This window comes from Haemaphysalis longicornis, unplaced genomic scaffold, assembly GCF_048455015.1.
Source record: "Haemaphysalis longicornis isolate Haplotype H1 unplaced genomic scaffold, Haemaphysalis longicornis Haplotype H1 scaffold_5, whole genome shotgun sequence".
Taxonomy (NCBI): domain Eukaryota; kingdom Metazoa; phylum Arthropoda; class Arachnida; order Ixodida; family Ixodidae; genus Haemaphysalis; species Haemaphysalis longicornis.
The window spans coordinates 185,246,711-185,253,588 of NW_027526385.1; the positions used below are offsets into that span (position 1 = coordinate 185,246,711).

The 6,878-nt window shown below is 52.5% G+C and overlaps 1 non-coding gene across 1 annotated transcript; it reads left to right on the plus strand.

Moving 5' to 3' along the window:
• The first annotated feature begins 5,955 nt into the window (after positions 1-5,955).
• Positions 5,956-6,027, plus strand: Trnar-ucu (transfer RNA arginine (anticodon UCU)). The gene has a single exon. It is a non-coding gene; the product is annotated as a tRNA-Arg (tRNA).
• The last annotated feature ends 851 nt before the right edge of the window (positions 6,028-6,878 follow it).

Consider the following 6,878-nt stretch of genomic DNA (forward strand, 5'->3'; position numbering starts at 1 on the left):
CTTCGTGACATCTGGTAGAGGTGCGGGGTACGCACCCTTCATGCCCACTACAACCTCGAAAAGCCGCCAAGCCAGTCCAACAAGAGCCAGCCCCCGCGTGCAAGATTTACCGCCCGAGTTCGGTTTGATGCTAGAAGGGCCCAAGAAAAGGAACGCTGCAACGAACACCATGGTGCAAGAAACAACGTCGCCAATCGTCCTGCAGCAGCCCCGGGAACCGCCATCGTTCCGAGGAGCCCCCGCAGAAGACCCAGAAGAATGGTTGGAGAAACTGGAGCGCGTCCGGAAATTCAACTGGTGGGACGACGCAGAAACGTTCCGGCACGTTTTCTTTTACTTGGAAGATTCGGCTCGCACTTGGTTCGAGAACCACGAGAGCTCCTTGACAAACTGGGCTCAGTTCAAAAGCGAGTTTACTAAGACCTTCAATACCGTCGCGCGGAAAGAAAGAGCCGTCCTTTTGTTGGAAACGCGCACGCAACACCCCAACGAAGGTGTCGTGATCTTCGTTGAGGAGATGAAGCAGCTATTTCGCCGCGCGGACCCCGAAATGACGGAAGAAAAGAAGTTGCGCTTCTTAATGCGTGGAGTGAAGGAGGAACTGTTTGCTGGACTTGTCCGAAATCCGCCCAAAACCGTCGCCGAATAATTGACCGAAGCCAGCACCATTGAGAAAGCCCTCGAAATGCGTGCTAAGCAGTATGACCGCAACTTTGTTGGTGCGGCCAATGCGAACGACTTTGGCAGCACGCGGATCCCGCCCGACAGCCTACGCGAGACTATCCGCGCAATAGTGAGAGAGGAGCTGCGGAAACTTCTCCCAACGCCGCCGCAGCCCCAAGTCGCTTCCCTCACCGACGTGATTAGAGAAGTGCAACAAGCATTGGGAACTTCTACGCCATCCGATGTACCCCGAGAGCCACAAGCTATGACATACTCCGCGGCTGTTCGTCGACCCCGCCCTGCTCCAACACGCCGTCAAGAGGCCCCGCCATACCGCCGCCCACTGTCACCCGCCCGACCCCCGGTAGCCCGAAACCAGACGCCGAGGAAGACGGACGTATGGCGAACTCCCGATAACCGTCCTCTGTGCTACCACTGCGGAGAGGCCGACCACATTTACCGTCGCTGCCCATACAAAAGACTCGGACTGCCTGGTTTCTCCGTCGACGCACCTCGCCCTCTCCCTGGCCAACAACCACGTGAGATCGACGAGTATCTATCTGAAACCAGCCGTGGCACAGCGAGTTTCAACCGTTCGCCATCGCCCTACCCCTACCAATCGCCGAACCGCCGTAGCAACGCTGACTTCGCCGTGGAAGGTCCCCCAGCCCACGCGGGGGAAACTAAAGGCGGCAACTTCTGGAGGTGAAGTTGCTCTACGGCGAAAAACTAGAAATCCTCCAACGACGCAAGGACTCGCTGAAGACAGTGATTCACGACATGCCCTCATCCCACCGACCCGACCTAACCCTGACGAGACTCCCGAACACGACGACAGCTACACGGCGCGACGCGTACCCGACCTGACCGAGACGTCCGTTGAGAAGACGACGACAACGACGATGCACAGTGCCCGACCATCAACACGTACAAGCAGAGATACGACGCCCCGACGAACCCGGAACTCCAGGACGACTGCATCTGACGTCAAGGTGTCCATCGACGGCTTTGACGTAGTCGCCCTCGTAGACACGGGAGCTGACTATTTGGTAATGAGCGGACCATTTGCGTCTAAACTGAAGAAAGTTATGACCAGATGGGACGGTCCGCACATACGCACAGCAGGAGGCCACCTCGTGACGCCAAGTGGAACGTGCACATCGCGCGTCACCATAGACGGCACAACGTACCCTGCGGGGTTCGTCGTTCTGCCTAACTGCTCCCGCGACGTGATTCTCGGAATGGACTTTTTGACGGACAACGGCGCAATAATTGATCTGCAGACCAAGTCGATAACATTTTCCTCCAATCACTCCACGACGCCGCAGCCGAACCCCGATCACCGTGCTGCTGTCAGGATCGCCGACGATCACATCACCCTGCTACCCCGCACCTCCACCAGATGTCACGAAGACAAGGACGATGCAGTTGTGTTGAATGAGAAACACGTTTATTGGAGCGAACTTGTGCTCCCCTAACAACTCAAAAGAATACAGAGGCGGCGAAGCAGCGTTCAACAAAGTGACTTGCACAGGCGAGTGTCGTCGAATCGAATGCCCCGGCGTCCGCACTGCAGGCTTTTTATCTTTTGGCGCGCGTGGTTCTCGAAACGTCGATTCGCATCGAGAACATAGTATATCCAAGAAGATTATTCTGGGCTGTTCACGTTAGATCGGAATGCTCTCCCTATCACAACAGATAACACATGCGGCACAGAAAGAAAGAATGGAACACGCGCTTCCTTTGGCGCAGAGATAACACAGACCGGCGCAGCCGGGCACAAATAAACAAAGCATCGTCCTTGTCTTCGTGACATCTGGTGGAAGCGCAAGAAGCAAATGATGTGATCGCAGTCACCGACTTTGAACGCACACCCGTAGAAGCATTCAAACTCCCGCAGCCATTCGGCGTGAATCCGGCGCTACCGCAAGAACAACGAAAAAAATTACTGGCTTTGCTGCGTCGCTATAGCGAATGTTTTTCGTCGAGCGCAAAACTACGTCAGACGCCTCTAGCGAAGCACCGAATAATAACCGAAGATGGAGCCCGACCTACCCGACAGTCACCGTACCGCGTCTCTTCACACGAACGGGAAGCCATCCAGACTCAAGTCGACGACATGCTGAGCGATGACATTATACAGCCATCGAAAAGCCCCTGGGCTGCGCCCGTCGTACTCGTAAAGAAAAAAGACGGCACATTAAGGTTTTGCATTGACTACCGGCGACTGAACAAAATCACGAAAAAGGACGTGTACCCCCTCCCCGAATCGACGACGCCCTCGACCACCTCTGCCACGCGAACTACTTCTCATCGATGGACCTGAAGACCGGCTACTGGCAAATTGAAGTGGACGAGAGAGACCGAGAGAAGACTGCATTTATAACCCCAGACGGCCTATACGAGTTCAAGGTGATGCCGTTTGGGCTGTGCACAGCACCAGCGACGTTTCAAAGAGTCATGGACACTGTGCTAGCTGGCCTTAAGTGGCACACCTGCCTCGTATACCTCGACGACGTAGTGGTATTCGCCCGGACTTTCGACGAACACCTTTCAAGGTTGGAGTCTGTACTCGAGGCCATTCGTACGTCGGGGTTGACGCTGAAGCCTGAAAAGTGCCGTTTCGCATACGGGGAACTCAAGTTCTTGGGCCACGTCGTCAACGCCGCGGGAGTCCTACCTGATCCGGCAAAAAACTTCAGCCATTGCGAACTTCCCAAGGCCGAAAGACAAGAAGGGCGTGCGGAGATTTCTCGGGCTGTGCGCATACTACCGGCGCTTCGTCGCAAACTTCGCACGCATTGCAGAGCCACTCACGCGCTTGACGAAAGATAGCACCCCTTTCAGCTGGGAAAACGACCAAGAAAAAGCATTCGGCGAGCTGCAAAAACGCCTGCAAAGCCCGCCCGTGCTCGCTCATTTCGACGGAAATGCCGAAACGGAAATGCATACGGACGCCAGTGATATAGGCTTGGGTGCCGTCCTTGTCCAAAAGCAAAGCGGCTGCGAAAGGGTAATCGCCTATGCTAGCCGTGGTCTGTCGAAGGACGAGAAAAACTATTCTGCCTCTGAGAAAGAGTGCCTGGCTATTATATGGGCGATTTCAAAATTTCGCCCATACGTGTATGGAAGGCCATTCAAGGTTGTAACAGACCACCATGCGCTGTGTTGGCTCGCCAATTTGAAGGACCCCTCTGGCCGTCTTGGGCGGTGGAGCTTGCGCCTGCAGGAGTTCGACGTTACAGTCGTTTATAAATCCGGCAGGAAACACTCCGACGCCGACTGCCTGTCCCGCGCCCCCGTCGACCCACCGCCACAAGACTCTGATGAAGACAGCGCGTTCTTCGGGATCGTGACGGAGAGCGACCTAGCCGCCCAGCAGCGTGCCGACCCCGACTTACGCGTCATAATCGAGTACCTCGAGGGATGCAACGTTGCCGTTCCTAGGACCTTCAAACGCAGCTTAACAGCACTCAGCCTGAGAAACTCCGTCCTTGTGAAGAAGAATTTCAGCCCCGGAACAAGAGCGAATTACCTTCTCGTCATCCCCGCGGACCTTCGTGACGAAATTTTAGAAGCGCGCCAGGACGACCCGTCTTCCGGACATCTGGGCACAGCCCGCACTATTGGAAAAATCAAGGCGAGGTACTACTGGCCCGGCCTTAACTCTGACGTCACCCACTACGTCCGGAGCTGCCGTGACTGCCAGCGACGAAAAACGCCGCCGACAAGACCCGCCGGACTTCTGCAACCGATCGCCGTCCCATCGAGACCATTTCAATAGATTGGAATGGACCTTTTAAGCCCGTTCCCTACGTCACGATCACAGAACAAGTGTATTGTCGTAGCTACAGACTACATGACGCGCTACGCAGAGACCGCCGCTCTTCCGAGGGGGACTGCACAAGAAGTGGCGAAGTTCTTTATAAGCCAAGTTGTGCTGCGACATGGAGCCCCGGAAGTCCTAATCACAGACCGCGGAACGGCATTTACTGCGGAGCTGATGCAAGGCGTATTACGCTACAGCAACACGGATTACCGAAGAACGACGGGGTACCACCCCCAAACGAACGGACTAACGGAACGTCTGAACAAGACAATCGCAGATATGCTGTCAATGTACATTGACGTTGAACATAAGACTTGGGACGAAGTGCTCCCGTATGTCACGTTTGCGTACAACACGGCTATCCAGGAGACGACATAGCTGACGCCGTTCGAGCTTGTCTACGGTAGAAGGCCGACTACGATGCTCGACGCCATGCTTCCGCACGTAGAAGACGACGACCTCAACGCCGACGTCCACGGATATCTTCAACGTGCGGAGGAGGCCCGCCAGCTCGCTCGAGTTCGTATAACGGACCAGCAGCTGGTGGATGCGGGCCGCTACAACCTCCCACGCCGAGACGCCGAGTACCAACCAGGGGATCGTGTGTGGGTTTGGACTCCCATCCGACGACGCGGACTCAGTGAGAAGCTCCTGCGACGGTATTTCGGACCCTACCAGATTCTACGACGTGTTGGCCAACTTACCTACGAAGTGATCCCCGATGGTGACTCCGGCACATCACGACGATGCACGCGGCCTGAAGTCGTCCACGTGGTTCGCTTAAAACCTTTCTACGGACGATGACGAACTTTTATTTTCATTTGTTCGGACTGTTGCTTATGTTAGCATCGGGTCGATGCACTCTTAGAGGGGGGGTAATGCTGCGAACCATACATTGGGTTTGTTTATTTGTGCCCGGCTGCGCCGGTCTGTGTTATCTCTGCGCCAAGGGAAGCGCGTGTTCCATTCTTTCCTTCTGTGCCGCATGTGTTATCTGTTGTGATAGGGAGAGCATTCCGATCTAACGTGAACAGCCCAGAATAATCTTCTTGGATCTACTATGTTCTCGATGCGAATCGACGTTTCGAGAACCACGCACGCCAAAAGATAAAAAGCCTGCAGTGCGGACGCCGGGGCATTCGATTCGACAACACTCGCCTGTGCAAGTCACTTTGTTGACCGCTGCTTCGCCGCCTCTGTATTCTTTTGAGTTGTTAGGGGAGCACAAGTTCGCTCCAATAAACGTGTTTCTCATTCAACACAACTGCATCGTCCTTGTCTTCGTGACAATATATATATATATATATATATATATATATATATATATATATATATATATATATTTATATATATATATATACAGAAAGAAATGCGGGCAGTCTACAAAGTAGCCTACAACCCGCAAGCGTCAGATACAGTTGTAGTAAATATAAATACCCCAGAAAGTGAAGCAGAACACAGCCGCCCAGATAGCCGAATTGGTAAGGCATTCGAGATCTAATCGAAAGGCGTGGGTTCGGTCCCCACTCTGGGCACGTGGTTTTCTTTCTTTGTTTCTTTCTTTCTCGCTTCAATTAATATGAAAAAAAAATATATAATTTCACTAATGGTAAAAAAAAATGTATTCCAACCATTCCCCTATGCCTTCTTTGGCGTTGTAGACTGCCCGCATTTCTTTCTGTATTTCCTAACGAGCCCCTCATTTCCTAACCATATATATATATCTGTATATATATATATTTGTAGCGAATCAGTACAGTAAATGAGGGGCTCGTAGAAATAACACAAAATAAGTGTTGGCAGTCAAGAAAACCTCAGAAAGCAAAGGGGAGGTTGTGGTAGGTCATTGAAACAGATAAAGAATTTGCAAAGAAAGAATGAAAGCGGATAAAAAATGCCCGCCAGGTGGAATCCGAACAGACGACCTCCAGAATACCGGTCTGGTGTGATAACCACTACGCTACCGGCGGGGCGATCTCCGCCCCCCGCTTTCTGGGGTATTTATGTCAATGTAATTTTTTCCAGTGCTTGGGGGTGGTAGCCGAGGTTTTCTTGACTGCCAACCCTTATTTCTGTGGTATATATATATATATATATATATATATATAACACAGAAATAAGGGTTGGCAATCAAGAAAACCTCGGCTACCAGAAAACCTCGACGACGCTATTTTGCGAGCCAACCAATTAGACCGTAACGTAATCTGTAAGAAAAAAGCCCCGGACGGAAACCCGAAAACTAACTTAGTTTTAACCCACTCATCCTCCGCTCCAAGAGTGTCAACCGTGCTAAAAAACATTACAATATCCTAATGCAAAGTGACCGCTTTAAAAGCATATTCCCCGAACCACCACGCGTTGTCTGCCGGTGTAATAAGAATTTAGG